Source organism: Microcebus murinus, chromosome 8, assembly GCF_040939455.1.
Source record: "Microcebus murinus isolate Inina chromosome 8, M.murinus_Inina_mat1.0, whole genome shotgun sequence".
Classification (NCBI taxonomy): domain Eukaryota; kingdom Metazoa; phylum Chordata; class Mammalia; order Primates; family Cheirogaleidae; genus Microcebus; species Microcebus murinus.
The window spans coordinates 69,190,821-69,208,063 of record NC_134111.1 but is presented as its reverse complement, the minus strand read 5'-3'; positions in this window follow the sequence as shown (position 1 = coordinate 69,208,063).

Below are 17,243 nucleotides of genomic sequence, written 5' to 3'. Positions count from 1 at the left end.
TTGAATTTTACTTCCCTCTATGCATATGTGATGTTCATCAGTTAGTTTACATTTAATAGTGAGTACATGTAATGTTTGTCTTTCCATTCTTTAGATGCTTCACTTAGGATAATGTCCACTTCCATCCAAATTGTTGCAAAAGGCATTAAGTCATCCTTCTTCATGGTTGAGTAGTATTCCATGGTATACATAGATCACATTTTATTAATCCACTCATGAACCAATGGGCATTTAGGTTTATTCTACATCTTTGCAATTGTGAATTGTTTTGCAGTAAACATTTGAGTATGGGTGTCTTTTTGATAAAATGATTTATTTTCCTTTGGATAAATGCCTAGTAGTGGGATTGCTGGATCCAGTGGTAGGTCAATTATTAGTTCTTTGAGGAATATCCATACTGTTTTCCATAGAGGTTGTATTAATTTGCAGTCCCACCAACAGTGCATAAGCATTCCTTTCTCTTTGTATACATACCAGCCTTTATTGTTCTTAGATTTTTTAATGAAAGCCATTCTCAATGGGGTAAGGTGATATGTCATTGTGGTTTTAATTTGCATTTCCCTGATGATTAGTGACATTGAATATTTTTCACATGTTAATTGACCACTTGTCTATCTTATTTTGAGAAGCTTCTGTTCGTGTATTTTGCCCACTTTTCCATGGGGTTGTTTGATTTTTTCTTGTTGATTTGCTTGAGTTCTTTGTAAATTCTGGTTATTAGTCCTTTATTGGCTATATAGCTTGTGCATATTTTCTCCCATTCTGTAGGTTGTCTATTTGCTCTGTTAACCATTTCCTTGTTGTGCAGCAATATGTCAACATGTTTTGATTCTTATTTTTAGGTTATATCTACTGCCATAAGGTGACATGTTTTTGTAACAATGACATTTTGGCAAGGTTATAATACTGGTGGTCAAATGTGTTGGTAAATCAAGTTAAAAAACTCCTTTAGGTATAATACTGATGGAGAATGACTGGCTTTAAAAAGTACTGGATTATCTAACCATCAGCTAAATTTTATACTAAATAATTCTGCAAAAGTTTATCATAAGATACAAATAGTGATAAATGAAGATAATGACTTTATAAATGGGCCAGTTGTTTCTTTAAATCTTTCCCTCCTCCATACTAAATCCTCCAAATGTTAAAAGTATTTGTAACAATAACACTATTGCTGTTTCTGTCACATGAATGGTATACTACATGCAGATGCCCAGATAAGTATAATTATTTTGCTGTGAAAGAACCTTGGACAACAGTCAGGGTGTGGCCTGTGTACTAAAGAATTTAGACTTGCCTAAAGAGAGGTTTGATCTTTACCCTTGGTTTCTGGTAGATCTTACGTTATGCTTGATAGTAATGTTTTTGTTTAGGGTGGAGGCTGGCCATTCCGGATCCTGGGGAAGGAGAGTAGTCATACACAGTAGTCTGGGGGCTGGTAATGCCAAAAGGACCAACACTGTGACTTAGGGTGGGAACTTTGAGTCACCAGTATCAGTCAACCTGGAGAATGAGTCCCACCACATAGGCAATCATTCAATCAGAAATGCTTACATGCCAAAGCCCCAATAAAACCTCTGAATACAGAACTCAAATGATCTTCCCTGGTTGGCAATACTCCACATGCGCTTTCATATATACATACCAGGAGAGTTATGTTTTCTGACTTCATGAGGAGAGGATACCTGAAGATCCACGTTTGAAACCCACTTAGATTTCAATCTATTCATTTCTTCCTTTGGCTGATTTTTTTCTAATTTTTAATTCTCGTAGATACATACTAGTTCCTTGGATGATTTTAACCTGTATCCCTTTCTGTAACAAACTATAACCATAAGTATAATAGCTTTGAATGAGTTCTGTGAGTTCTTTATGAATTATCAAACTGAGGGTAGTTCTGGGAAACCCCCAAAATTGTGGTTAGTGTCAGAAGTAAGAGAGGTCTTGTGGAGGACTGTGCCCTCAAACTTTGCAGTTCAACTAACTCTGGACATCTGTATTCAGTGATTATAGTAGTTTATTTTTGTATTTGTTATGGGGGTGATTTGCAGTATTTATATGGGCACTTTTTTTATATTGGTCCTTCATACCATCTTTTTTTGTTTTTTTCCCCACTCTTTTTTTTGCGTTCCGTCCTTTTTTATTTTTATTTATTTTTATTTTATTTTAGCGTATTATGGGGGTACAAGTTTTAAGGTTACTTATATTGCCCATGTCTCCCTCCCCCCTCGAGTAAGAGCTTCAAGCATGTCCATCTTTATGAGGAAAGATATTTTTACTTTGTGTGTTTTGTAACTGAAAGAAGGTACAGTGACAATGAATTATAGGATAGTAAGTCCAGTGTGAAAATGGATTCCAAACCAAGTCTCTTGACTATGGAACATACTATTCCCCAAGATTATTCTAACCCTTGGATAGTGAAATATTCTTTGCACATACTTGATATCTTTTCCTTTCAAAGTAAGTATAGTGAGATACTGAGAAAGAATTTTATTCTCTAGTGTTTAATCTAAAAAATGCCATTTATATAATCTGTATAAAGAAGATTTTCAATTGATGCCTCAGGATTTCTTAGTTTATTATATCTTACCAACTACATTTTTCAGAATTATAATATGTAGTTAAAACTCAATGACGTTCAAATAAAGGAAATATGAATAGGAAAGATTAACTCTTTGCCATTAACACCTTTAGAACAGTTTTCCTTTATAGCTAAAACTCGTTATCATACATTAATTCAGAGAGAGTCCAATGTGATTATTTTGAAGTTCCATTCAGCATTCTTCAGCAAAGGAGACTGTGAAATATTTCTCAAATGCTTTGGATATTTTTCTTAATTATAACTATAATAAAATTCTTAAAAGTATAATAAATTAATAAAAACATTAGCTTTCTTCTTTGATAGATGTTATTAAACTATATTAGCAAAGAAAGAAGACCAAAGGCCTTTTCTTTTTTTATTTGTAAGTTTCAGTGTTTATTTATTTAGAAGAGGTACCCATAGTTCCTGAAAGAGTTTTCATGAAAATATGGTTATTTTACTAATTTGATAATTATCACGGATACAGGATACCCATCCAATGTCCATTGTCATCTGTGGTGATCTTTTTCTTACCGTTGTACCATTTCATTATGAGCTGGCTATGTATGCTTTGCTGTCCAGGCAACAGAAAAATTTTATGGTCAGACTTAACATTGAGACTTTATGAAGTTTTGACCTTAAAGCATTCTTAGGTAAACTGATCATTATTGTTCATAATGTGTCTATTCTCCAAATAATCTGAGTGAAGAGAAAATGGGAAACTATATCAGACTCACTTGAACAGCTATTTTATTATTCTCCAAATAATCTGAGTGCAAAGAAAATGGGAAACTATATCAGACTCACTCGAAGAACTATTTTATTATTCATAAAACCCATGTATAACTTTCTCTTTCATGACTTTCCATTTAACAATCCTTGGTCTAAATAATACTTGTATAAACATGTTAGAGAAGTTCCTTAACATTATTTTATATAGAAAGCCTCCAGAATTAATTAATTCAAGAGGCATTTGCTTTTTCCTTTTAGTTGCTATAATAATTCTTACTACCTGCTATTATTATTTTTATAACTTGCTTATGGACTTCTGCAATAGTGTAGAACTGTAGCAATTTAATGACATTTCTAAAACTTTCTTATCTTTTGCATACACAGTAAAAATGATTAAGTGGCAACAAAAAAAGTCTGAGAAACAATAGCATCCATTAATTATAGTACTACTCAAGAGGAAGAAACAGGAAACCAGCAACAAATAGACTCAACAGCAAGAAGCCAGAAGATATAGACTATAGCACTAAGAAGCTAGAATGAGGAATTAGATTCCATTGATCACTGGTGACATAACCACTCTGTTTAATTGATAGATTGTTGGACTTAGCCAGACAGGTAAGCCTTCTAGGCTTCTAGGCTTCTTTCCAATTCTGCACCTGAGGAAGCTGAAAAGCCTTTATTTTAATAGCTCAGTAAATGATAGTTATCTGGTATCTTAGGCTCACAGGAGAGAGTTGCTATGGAGCTAAAAAGGATTATAATGGCACCCTAGAGGAGGATGAGGCTTATACACTGATACCCAAGGAGATGGATATGAGTCTGCCCTATAGGGGTGGCCTTGAGAGAGAAGTCTTTAAATAAAGAGTCAGGTCAAATAAGATCTGACCAGATTTAAATAAAACTGAAGAGAAGTTTTGAAGCTTGTTTGGTTAGGTAACATATTCTTTGACCTTAAAGCATTAGGAAATACATTGTGCATTTTTCGAATTTTGCCTATATGAGATATATATATATATGTGTGTATATATGTGTGTGTGTGTATGTATATGTATATACATACACATACATGTGTGTATGTATATATGCATACATACATGTGTGTATACATGTGTGTATGTATGTGTATATACATACACATACATGTGTATGTATATATACATATACATACATATACACACTGAAACTCCAATTTAAACTAATAGTTCAAGATGGGAAAAATAACTACTGAATATATCACATGCTTTTGTGTAAACTTTTTTTTTTTAAATAAAGGCCACAAAGCATTCTAATTCAAGAGCTAGTTGCTACCACATATAGTTTTTAACACTCTGTTCCCTGTTAAATAATACTATCCTCCAAAAACTAGTACATATTTGTGATAAGCAAACACTTTTTTTCATTTAGATCTGCAATTAAGGTAGACATATAATATATACAGGCATACCTTGAAAACATTGCAGGTACAGTTCCAGATGACTACAATGAAGTCAATATTGCAATAAAGTGAGTCACACAAATTTTTTGGTTTCCAAGTGCATATAAAAGTTATATTTACACTATATTGTAGTCTATTAAGTGTGCAATAGTGCTATATAGAAATATACATACTTTATAAAAATACTTTATCATTAAGAAATGCTAGTGACCATCTGAGCCCCCAGCTAGTCATGAATAATTTTTCTGTAGGATGAGATGCAATGTGATAGCATTTTAACAACAGTAGAACTTCTTTCAAAATTGGAGTCGATCCTCTCAAACCCTGTTGTTGCTTTATCAACTAAGTTCATGTAATATTCAAATCCTTTGTTGGCATTTCAACAATGTTCATAGCATCTTCACCAAGAATAGATTCCATCTCTAGAAACCATTTCCTTTATTCATCCATAAGAAGCAACTCCTCGTCTGTTCAAGTTTTCTCATTAGATTGCAGTGATTGAGTCATATCTTCAGACTCCTTTTCTGTTTCAAGTTGTCTTGTTAATTCCACCTGCAGTAACCTGCAGTTACTATATCTGCAGTTACTTCCACCAAGTCTGGAACTCCTACAAGTTATGAGGATCAGAATCAACTTCCTCCAAATTCCTGTTAGTATTGATATTTTGACCTCCCACGAAACATGAATGTTCTTATTGGCATCTACTAGAACAGTGAATCCTTTCTAGAAAGTTTTCAATTTCCTTTGCCCAGATCTACCAGAGAAATCACTCTATATGGCAGGTATAGCCTTATATGCAATGTGTTTCTTAAATTATAAGACTTGAAAGTCAAAATTGCTCCTTGACTCATGGGCTGCAGAGTAGATGTTGTGTTAGCAGGCATGAAAAGAACATTAATCTCCTTGTATATCTCCACCAGAGCTCTCAGATGACCAGGTGCATTGTCAATGAGCAGTAATATTTTGAAAGAAATCTTTTTTTTTTTTTTTTGAGAGCAGTAGTTCTCAACAGTGGGCTTAAAATATTCAGTAAACCAGCTGCAAACAGATGTGCCATCATTCAACCTTTGTTCTATTTGTAGAACACAGGCAGAGTAGATTCAGCATAATTCTTAAGGGCCCTAGGATTTGGGGGATGGTAAATGAGCATTAATTTCAACTTAAAATTGCCAGTTTCATTAACCCCTAACACGAGAGTCACACTGTCCTGTTAAGTTTTGAACCCCTAGGCATTGACTTCTCTTCTCTAGCTATAAAGGATCTAGATGACATCATCTTCCAATAGAGTGTGGTTTCCTCCACATGGACAAATCAGTTTAGAGTAGTCACCTTCATAGCCACCATCATCAATGATCTTAGCTAGATCTTCTGGATAGCTTGCTATAGCTTTTATAGCGGCACTTGCTGCGTCACCTTGTACTTTACATTATGGATATGGCTTCTTTCCTTAAACCTCATGAACCAACTTCTACTAGCTTCCTACTCTTCTTTTGTGGCTTCTCTCTCTCAGCCTTCACAAAATTGAACAGAATTAGGGCCTTGCTCTGGATTAAGTTTTAATTGTCTATCCACACCAGTAAAACTTTTTCCATATCAGCCTTAAGGCTGTTTTGCTTTCTGATCATTTGTATATTCACTGAGATAGTAATTTTAGTTTACTTTCGTAACTTTTTTTTTTTTAATTCACAACTTGGTTAACCATTTGGTACAAGAGGCCTACCTCCTGGCCTATGTTGGCATTCAATATGTATGTCATCCTCACCAAGCTAAATCATTTTAGCTTTTGATTTAGTTAGAGATGTGTAACCCTTCCTTTCACTTGAACACAGACAAGCCATTATAGAGTTATTAATTGGCCTAATGTCAATATTGTTGTTTCTAGGGAACAGCAAGGCCAAAGAGAGGAAGAGAGATAATGGAATAGGTTGGTGGAGCAGTCAAAACACACACTACATTATGGATTAAGTTCATTGTCTTATATGGGAACTGTTCATGGTACCCCAAAACAATTACAGTAGTAACATTAAAGATCACTGAACACAGATTGCCATAGCAAATATAATAATAAAGATTTGATATATTGCAAGAATTACCAAAATGTGACACAGAGACACAAATTGAGCACATGCTGTTGGAAAATGGCACTAATAGATTCACTGGACAAAGGGTTGACACAAACCTTCAATTTGTAAAAAGCACATTATCTGTGACACACAATAAATAAAAGTGCAATAAAATGAGGTATGCCGGTATATATGTTCTTAGTATGTGTATAGAAGTACTAATTACTAGATAATCACTGGTAGACAAACTTGGCTTTCATAAGTAGACTTGAACAAAGAATAAGTATTTTTCCTTTTTAACCATTTAATTCAGCCTAGCTGGGTATTTTTAGTGACATAAGGAAGCTGAGACTTAATTGTCAAGATAGCAATACCTCATAGGGTGGGAGAAAGTTTAAGAAAACTAACTCAACTGCTAGAGCTGAGTGGCAAGGCAGAGTCTGATGGAGAAATCCTATGTTTAGATATTTCCACATTCTCTGAGTTCTTTCTAAGTTAGAAAAGGCAAGATAAGGGTGAGGACCAGGCTGAAAAAATGTATTTCAGCAGGTGGGATACAAAAGGGAAGAGGGGTTGGGGTAGGGAGAGAAAAAGGACGCTAAAATCCATGGATTTAGTAGTGGGGATACTTATCCACGTGTACCAGCCCTAATCATCCAGCTGTCTCAGGGAGGTTGCCATATTAGGAGAAGGTGGAGAGAGGGAGCTAATACTATTTCAACATCAGGTGGTACTTTTTAGTACCAGATCTGTTGCATAAAGCCATGTTATGTCAAGGAATTTAATCAAGGGACAGCTGCTTTCTGAGGAAACAAGGTTTAGAAACTTGGCAATTTGCTTGACTTCTCATGGCCAGTGATCGATGGATTCTGACCTAGCTGTGCCCAATGCCCAGGGCTACATATTTCCTTCTCGTCACTATTTCTATAGATTGCAGCCACACAAGTGACTGAAATTGCACTAGAAATAAGAAATAAAACTAAAATTTATTTATAGAAATTGGAACAGTCCAAAAGGAGAACAAAGGAAATTGGTGCTTGAGAACAAGGCAGGAGCCTAACTAGCAGATCTGGGGCAGTTCGTTGGAGTCAACAAACTAGTCTGGGAGACCTGAGGAAAGTGGGTCTTGGAACTCAGTGCAATATTGGTTTATTCCTCCTGTCAGAGCCAAAGGTTGGCTTTGAGAATAGGGAGGAGGGCTTAGGTTTCAGGTGGCAATTAGTGGTACCAGTATTGTGTGTGCAACTGGGTAAAGGCAGAGAAACAGTTAGGGTTTGGTATCTGTCGGCAGAGGGAGAACAATCAGTGCTGCCAATGTCTAAGAGTGAAAGTATTACCTTAGGCACAGTGAAAGTTATGCATAAGTGAATTGCCTATGGACCATGCTTCAAGTCATCAATTCCAAAGAGTGATTATAGTTCATAGATTAAAAGATCATATATTTGTGCATAGATAGCTACCAGCAGTATATCATCTCTTCTGAGTCGCCTAGGTGCTAACGTTTATGACCACAGCTGCTAACAAGCTACCACGTACGAGTGGTTATATTGCAGGTATAATGCCGTTGAGGTGATGTTTTTAAGCTAAAATATTCTCATTGATTTATTTTCCTTGTTTCTTTTTTATTAAATTGCACAATAAACTTGCAATGGATTCTGAAGCATGTACTTCTAAAATTGTTCAAGAGTTTTGAAGAAATTTGAAATTGCTCAGTTGGAAAGAATCCATCTTTTAACTTCATTAAGACAAGGAAATCCAGTATCTTATGGTAAATGACCACTTTTAAAAACTTTTGTTTTATGTCATATTTATAGACACTAAGTCTTACCCCAGAGTCACGTCCTCAAAATGCCATTTTTAATTTCTTTCTGAAAACTTTCTGAAAATAACTCTTGAGGCAATTTTACTAGACAGTGTTCTGTGGGGTGAGCTTAAGGGTCTCTGTGAAGAAGATGAAATACTACTTTCACTTGAATTCTAGTTGTTTGAATAGGCCCAGCACAAATTGTCACTGGGACATAGTCTCATTATTTATTCTTTTTTCCTTTTACTCAAAAAAATACCACCAAGTCTTCAGGAGAATAAAAAGAGCAGAAAATTGACTTGTATTGGTGAGAGTTGTCCTTTACTCCAGCAGTATCCAAACTTTTTGGTATCAGGGACTAGTTTCATGAAAGATAATTTTTTTCCACGGATTGGGGGGTGGAGGTGGAGCTCAGGTGGTGATGAGAGTGATGGGAAACACCACTCACCTCCTGCTGTGCATCCCCTATCCCTATTTCTAACTTTCATGGAAGACCATTTTTCGGTGGATGTGGGGGTGGGGAGGGGAGGGCAGGGGCAGTGGAGCTCAGTGGCCTGGCGTCTAACAGACCAGTACTGGTCCACAGTCAGTGGGTTGGGGACCACAGCTTTACTCAGTCGAGAAATCTCCAGTCTTCAATCTCCAATGGACTGTTGTTCCAGCAGGTGCACATGGCAGAGTATGTTTCCAACATGGTAACCAGTGATCCCACCCAGAGTGTGGAAATGTGTATAACAATGTGAGGGAGGGTAAAAGGTTGAATACCAGTATTTTTTAGAACCATCAGAATGAAGAGAAACCAAAAAATCTTCTGATATATTTATCTCTTTCTTCCTGGGATCCCGTCTTTTTGGTAAAACCAATTAGAGTTGCCCATAAATTTATCTGAAATGAAAAATACTCAAGAGATCAGAACAGTGTGGGAAAAGTATAAAAGCACTTTGGAATATTTTAATTAAAAATTTTAAAGAACAAGAAAAGATTGCAATTCTCATTATACAAGGTGAATTTTGATTTTATTTCATGTTTATATGTTGTGCATATTGGAACAGAAGGAAAAATTTTACATAGGATTTTATCAGAGATATAGAGGCATTGTGCTTGTCTGGACATTTTGCTTATTTCCATGATAAAAGATAGTTTCAATGTCACTTTTTTCTCAGTCAATATTATGCTGAACACTGCTGAGTTAGGTAAAATATGTGTGCCAGGCAGTATTCTAAGTTATACATGAAATATTTTCTCTCACCTGCTCAGCAACCTCAAGTAACAGATAATAATGGTATTCCTATTTTACGGATTAGGAAAATGGAGTCAAGAGAGAAAGGCACGTTTCAATAAGGCAAATAAAAAATGGAATTTTTGAATCCAGCCTAAGAGCTTTTGCTTTTATCCACTAATGTACCATAACCTCCCACTGTCTTGAAGTAACTTCCCTCTCCTCTGAACTGTGTCTGAATTTCTCTCAGGTCCCTTAACACTTTCTGTCTTGCATTACAATAATCTGTGTGCACATTTTATCTCTCTGACAGCAGGAATAACACCTAAATCATGTTTTTAACTGCTCTACTGTCATTCATGTGTCATTCATTCAACACTTGTTGATGAATGCATAATGAAGAATTTCATTTCCTGAAAAAGTTTCTGAAAAAAAGAAAATGAAAAAGAAAATCACAACCAAAGAAAAAGGAAAAAGTAATTCTTCAAAATGTCCAATAGTAAAATAACCCTGGCTCAGTTTAGTGTTCATCTGAGACATAGTTTCCTTGTGATTTTCTTTAAGATCATCAAATTTGACTAAAATATCAAGACAAACAATGTAGATATTTCAGTTTGGGATGCATAAATAATAGTATTAACTGTAATTGCTTAGATATTAAATAATACAACTTGCTTTTACTTTATAGTACACTATTTCAATGGAATGATTTGCATTGTAGAAATCTTGAAATTGTTAAATTTTCTTAGTAGTATGGAAGGAAACATAAAAATTATCGAAAGAGATCATTATTTTTAAAACTTGGATTACTCTTGATAGATGGCATTCCTTTGGAAAATTCAGTCCAGACATTTTTGGAAAGATAATAGGTAAATGGTATTTATCTATCATGGATGGTATTTAGGTGTACATGTATTTAAATTATATCTGTCTATTTACACATATGTATGCACATTTTAGAAAATATAAAATCCAAAAAAATTAAGAAAATTAAGATTACCTACAAATTTTACACATATGAAAACTTTTGAAATCTGAATAAGGTCTGCATTTAATTAATAGTCTGTACCAATGCCAATTTCTTGGTGTTGCAAATGTACTACGGCTATGTAGGGTTTTTTGTTGGTAAAGTGGGATGAAGGACAGACACATAAGAACTCTATACTATTTTTGCAACTTCTTGGGAGTCTTAAATTATGTCAAAGAAAAAGTAAAAAATAATTATATATAAACTCACTACCCAGAGATAACAATACTTAACATTTTTTAATCTCCTTCTAGTCTTTAAAAAAATAATTCTAAGAACGTCTTTCTCGGAATAACAGTCATGCATCACTTAACAATGGGGTTAAGTTCTGAGAAATATGTCATTAGCTGATTTTGTCATTGTGCAAATATTACAGAGTGTACGAGCAAAAACCTAGTTTATACAGCCTACCACTCATCTAAGCTACGTGGTACAGTCCATTGTTCCTAGGCTACAAACCTGTACAGCACATTTCTGTACTGAATACTATTGGTATGTATATATGTAATGTACTGATGTATGATAAGTATTTGTGTATTTAAACATATCTAAGCATAGAAAAAGTGCAGGACTAAAGTTTGCTCTGGGAGAGTCAGTGATTGAGTGTTGAGGGAGTGTGAAGGCTTAAGACATTACTGTACATTATGATAAACTTTATGAATACTGTGCAGTTAGGTTACACTAAATATATAAAAGTATTTCTTCAATAATAAACTTGACTTACTGTCACTTTTTTACTTTATAAACTTTTTAGTTTTTTAACTTTTTGGCTTGTAATAATACTTAGCTTAAAACATGAACACATTGTATAGCTATACAAAGATACTTTTGTTATTTGCTTACTTCATAAGCTTTTTTTTATTTTTAATATTTTTAAAATTTTTTTTGTTGAAAAGTAAGACACAAAAAAACATTAGTCTAGACCTACAGAAAGTCAAGATCATCCATATCACTGTCTTTCACCTCCACATCTTGTCCCGCTGATACTGTAGGTCTTCAGGGGTAATAACACGCATGGAGCTATCATCTGTTATGATAAGATTTCTGGAATACCTCCTGAAGGGCCTGCCTGAGGCTGTTTTACAGTTAACTTTTTTTTATAAGTAGAAGAAGTACAGTCTAAAATAATGACAATAAGTATAGTATAGTAACTATGTAAACCAGTGACATTGTTATTATTTATCAGGTATTATGTACTGTACATAATTATATATTATACTTTTATACAACCGGTAGTATAGTAAGTTTGTCTACACCAGTATGACCACAAATATGTGAGTAATGTGTTGCACTGTAATTTTACAATGGCTATGATGTCACTGGGCAATAGGAATTTTTCAGTTCTGTTATAATCTTATGGAACTATTAATAAATGTGGTCTGTCATTGACCAAAATGTTATGTGGTACATGACTGTATACAAGTCTGAATAGAGTTCTAGAATCTCATTTTAGATATATGTGTGTGTATCTCTATTAACTACATATCTGCATACCTACAGTGAAATAAATTTATAATCTCTGATAAAGAATAATCTATAATTTAAATGGTACAATTTAAATAATAAGAATAGTTTATTTGTACATAATTAAAACACTCTATCAAATAAACTAAATTGCATATTCATCATATTTTTTTTTGAGTCTACATTTAACCTCTTTTACTTCAAAAACTTTTAACAAGAAGCAACATTATTCCATGGTGAATCCCCCTGGGGAAATGACAGAAGAGAGAAAATACAGTGAAGATTTCCTGTTTGTTATTTGTAATATACTGTGTTGTCTTATGTTTTCCCAAGATGTGTTCTTTGTTCCTTCTATTTTCTGAGAGCATAATTGCAACTTTTTCAATATGATTTTTTCTTTTATTCCAGTTAATTGCCTATACTTGAATCTGTGAAATAAAGTATGAGTTTCTTAATGGCATACCCCTGTCATATTTATTTCTGTATATCTCTGGACCACAGGATGGTGAGTACAGAATGAGTTGGTTGTGATTTGCTTACAGATAACACCTTTGCTACCTCTATTTCACCTAAGCCAAATAATTCAGTGTAATAGGAATAGAAAGGAATCAGGGAAGACAGGAATTCTATAATCTAATCTTTTAGGAAAAGTAATATTCTTTTCTGGAGATTCTTAAGAGAAATATCACCAAATGGAAACTGGGAGCCTCTGGAAAATATTTTTCTTTTTATCTGAACATATATAATGTCCATATTTCCTAAGTAAGGTATTTTGAGGTTATTGCTCCATTTCTTGTAGGCTGTCTTTCTACACAGAGAAATGTTGAGTAGCATTCATGTATCTTAGAAGTAACATTCTCTAGGCTCAGACTGGATTCTGGGAATTTGGTTTGCCAGTATCTGTGAAGAAATCCAGACTTCTAAATTGGCATCAAGTCAATAGCTGCTGGATTTCAGATCTGAGATGGAAGGCCAGGATGGTAAACTTGCTAAAATGGAGATCAGAGGCCCTTTTTCTATTTTTATACTCAGTCTAATTTCCCTGATTTAACTTTTCAGTATCCTGGCTAGATTAGAACTTATATTTATATACCACAGGTGCTTCTTGCATAACTGAGTAGAGTGAATATTCATACTTATTGCACATTTATTTAATAAAATGATGTATATATCCTATTATAGTGAAGCACTAAACAAACAAACAAAATATCCAGCTGTTCACTGCCGGAAGTGGTAATATTTGAACTGAAAGTGAGAAAACATTGTTGATTGAATATAATTCCATTTTTTCTTTGTAAACCCTGCTATTCTGCATTCTTTTGGTAAACCTAAAAGCTTTAGCATGTCTCTTGTTCATGGTCAGGGTTGTTTATGTGCAATTAGATATTATATATTGTTAACATGGACTCTTTATGAGTTTGAAGATAATTTTTGGTCATCTAGCTCTTTTTATCACCAAGACAAAAAGTTTGAGACTTTTATGTGGTAGAGATGATACTATATTACATAAGACACTGAAGCTAACTATAACATGCTTAAGTAGATGTTCTTTGAAGCTTCTTTTTCTGTTATGCCACTTGAAAGACATTTCCCCCAGAAGCAAACTAAAATAGGACAGGAGGATAGAAAAGAAGATTGCATTTTCTTAGCCTATTTTATTTTTCTTTTGATGTAAGTTTATTTTAGCTTAGTCTAAAAATGATTCTAGAGGGAGGCAGAGCAAGATGGCCAAATAGAATTTTTCAATGATTGTCTCCCTGCAGGAATACCAAATTAAACAATTATACACATGAGAAAGCACCTTTGTAAGAACCAAAAAAATCAGCCCAATGAGGCAGGGCCTTTAATAGTTGGCAAGAGTTGCAATATTACTGGTTGGTATTAGGGTGTCCCCTAGGGTAGATACAACTGCAGTGATGCTTAGATCACAATACTTAATACCTTTTGAAAGGAAAACCTTCTCAAGAAGGATGGTTACAAATACATCCAGATTGCTAAGATTGGAATAAATACCTAGCTCTTCATACTCAGACATTCAGGAATATCCACAATCATCAAGAACATCCATGAATACATGACTTCATCAAACGGAGCTAAATAAGGCACCGATGACCAACCCTGGAGTAAAGAAAGTATGTGACCTTTCAGACAGAGAATTCAAAATAGCTGTCTTGAGAAAGCTCAACAAACTTCAAGATAACACAGAAAGAATTTGGAATTCTAGCAAATAAATTTAACAAAGAGATTGAGATAATAAAAACAGAAATTCTAGAACTGAAAAATTCAACTCAGAAACTGAAAAAAATTATAATAGCAGAATAGAGCAAGCAAACAAAAGAATTAGTGAGCTAGAAGAGAGATTATATTACAGTATACAGAATAGGGAAAAAAGAATTAAAAAAGAATGAAGTATGCCTACAAAATCTAAGAAATAACCTCAAAAGATCAATATAAGCTGTTGACCTTAAAGAGGATGTAAAGAGAAACTGAGGTAAAAATTTGATTCAAAGAAATAATAACAGGAAGCTTTGAAAACCTAGAGCAAGATATGGATAACCATGTACAAGAAGGTTATAGAACACCAACCAGATTCAATCCAAATAAAACCACCATGAGGCATTTAATAATCAAGAACCCTAAAATCAAGGATAAAGAAAGGATCTAAAAGCAAGAGAAAAGAAACACATAACATATAAAGGAGATCTGACATATATGGCAGCAGCAGACTTCTCAGCAGAAACATTATAGGCCAGGAAAGAGCAGGATGACATGTTCAAAGTGCTGAGGGAAAAAATTTTTTTAAAAACTTCCATCCCAGAATATTATATCCAGCAAAATTAACCTTAAGGCATGAAAGAGAAATAAGCACTTTCCCAGAAAAATAAAAGCTGAGAGATTTTGTCAATGTTAGTGCTATACTATACAACATGCTAAAGGAAGTTCTTCAACCTGAGAGAAAAGGATATTAAAAAACAACAAGAAATCATCTGAAGGTATAAAACATACTGGTAATAGTAAGTACACAGATAAGTACAAAATACTCTAACATAGTTTTTGTGGTATATAAATTACTAATATCTTGAGCAGAAAGACTAACATATCAAAAATAACTGCAACTTTTTAAGAAATAGTATAAAAAATATAGAGACAACAAAAAATTCAAAAGTGGGGATTGGAGTTCAAGTGTGGAGTTACAGTTTTCTCTTTCCTTGTCTACTTGTTTTTATTTTCTTTTTTCTGTAATCAGAGTTAATTTGTCATCAGTTTAAAATAATTGGTTAAAGACATTATGTGCAAGTTTCATGATAACTACAAAACAAAAATCTATAAAAAAATGAAAAGCTAGAAAGAAAAACATACTAGTAGATTTTTAAAATTACTCTTACACAAATGAAGACAGGAAGGAAGGAGGAAGAAATAAAGAGAGGACCAACAAAACAACCAGAAAACAAGAAAAAAATGGCAATAGTAAGTCCTTACCTGTCAATAATATATTGAATGCAAATGAACTAAATTCTCCGATCAAATGACATAGAGTGGCTGAGTGAATAAAATAACGGAACTTAACTAAATGCTGCCTAGAAAAAATTCATTTCACCTATAAATACACAGGTGGACTGAAAATAACAGGGTGGAAAAAGATATTCCATGCAAATGGAAACTAAAAAAAAGAGCAGGAATAGCTATATTTAGATAAAATAGATTTCAAGCCAAAAACTATAAAAGGAGCCAAAAAGGTCTTTACATGATAAATGGGACAGTCAGCAAGAGGATATATAATAATAATTCTAAATATATATGCCCCCAACACAGGAGCACCCTAATATATAAAGCAAATATTGGACTAAAGAAATAAGTAGATCCCAATACAATAATAGCTAGAAACTTCAATACCCCACTTTCAGCATTGGATAGATCATTGAGACAGAAATTCTTAACAAAGAAACACTAAACTTAATATGCTTGATGTGTCCTATAGACAAAATGGACCTAATAGACATTACAGAACATTTCATCCAACAGATGTAGAATACACATACTGCTTCTCAGCATATGGAATGTTCTTAAGGATAAACCATATACTAGACCACAAAACAGTTCTTAAAAATACAAAAAACTGAAATCATATCAAGTACCTTTTCTGACCACAGTGCAATAAAACTAGAAGTCAGTAACAAGAAGAACTTTGGCAAATATTAAAACACCTGGAAATTAAACAATATGTTCCTGAATGACCACTGGGTCAATGAAGAAATTAAGAAAATTTAAAAATTTTTTGAAGCAAATTAAAAGAGAAGTTTATAGCAACAAATGCCTGCATGAAAACAGAGAAACTTCAAATAAAAACCCTAGTGGTTTATCTTAATAACTAAAAAAGCAAGTCAAATTAAATCCAAAATTAGTAGAAGAAAAGAAATAATAAACATTAGAGCATAAATAAATAAAATTGAGACAAAAATAATAGAAAAGATTAACAAAACAAAAAGTTGTTTTTAAAATAGTAAACAAATTGATAAATCTTTAGCCTAAGAAAATATGAGAGAAGACCCAAATAAATAAAATTAGAGGTAAAAAGGAGATTTTACAACTAATGCCACAGAAATTCAAAGGATCTTTAGAGACTATAATGAGAACTATATGTCAATATGTTGGAAAACAAAAGAAATGGATAAATTTCTAGACTCATAAAACCTACCAAGATTGAACCAGGAAGAAATCCAAAATCTGAATAGACCAATAATAAATAACAAGATAGAAGCAATAATAAATAGCCTTCCATTAAAGAAAAGCACAGGATCTAATGGCTTCACTATTGAATTCTACCACTATTTAAAGAAGAACTAATACCAATCCTACTCAAGCTATTCCAAAAAAATGAGGAGGATTGAATACTTCCAAACTTGTTCTGTGAGATCAG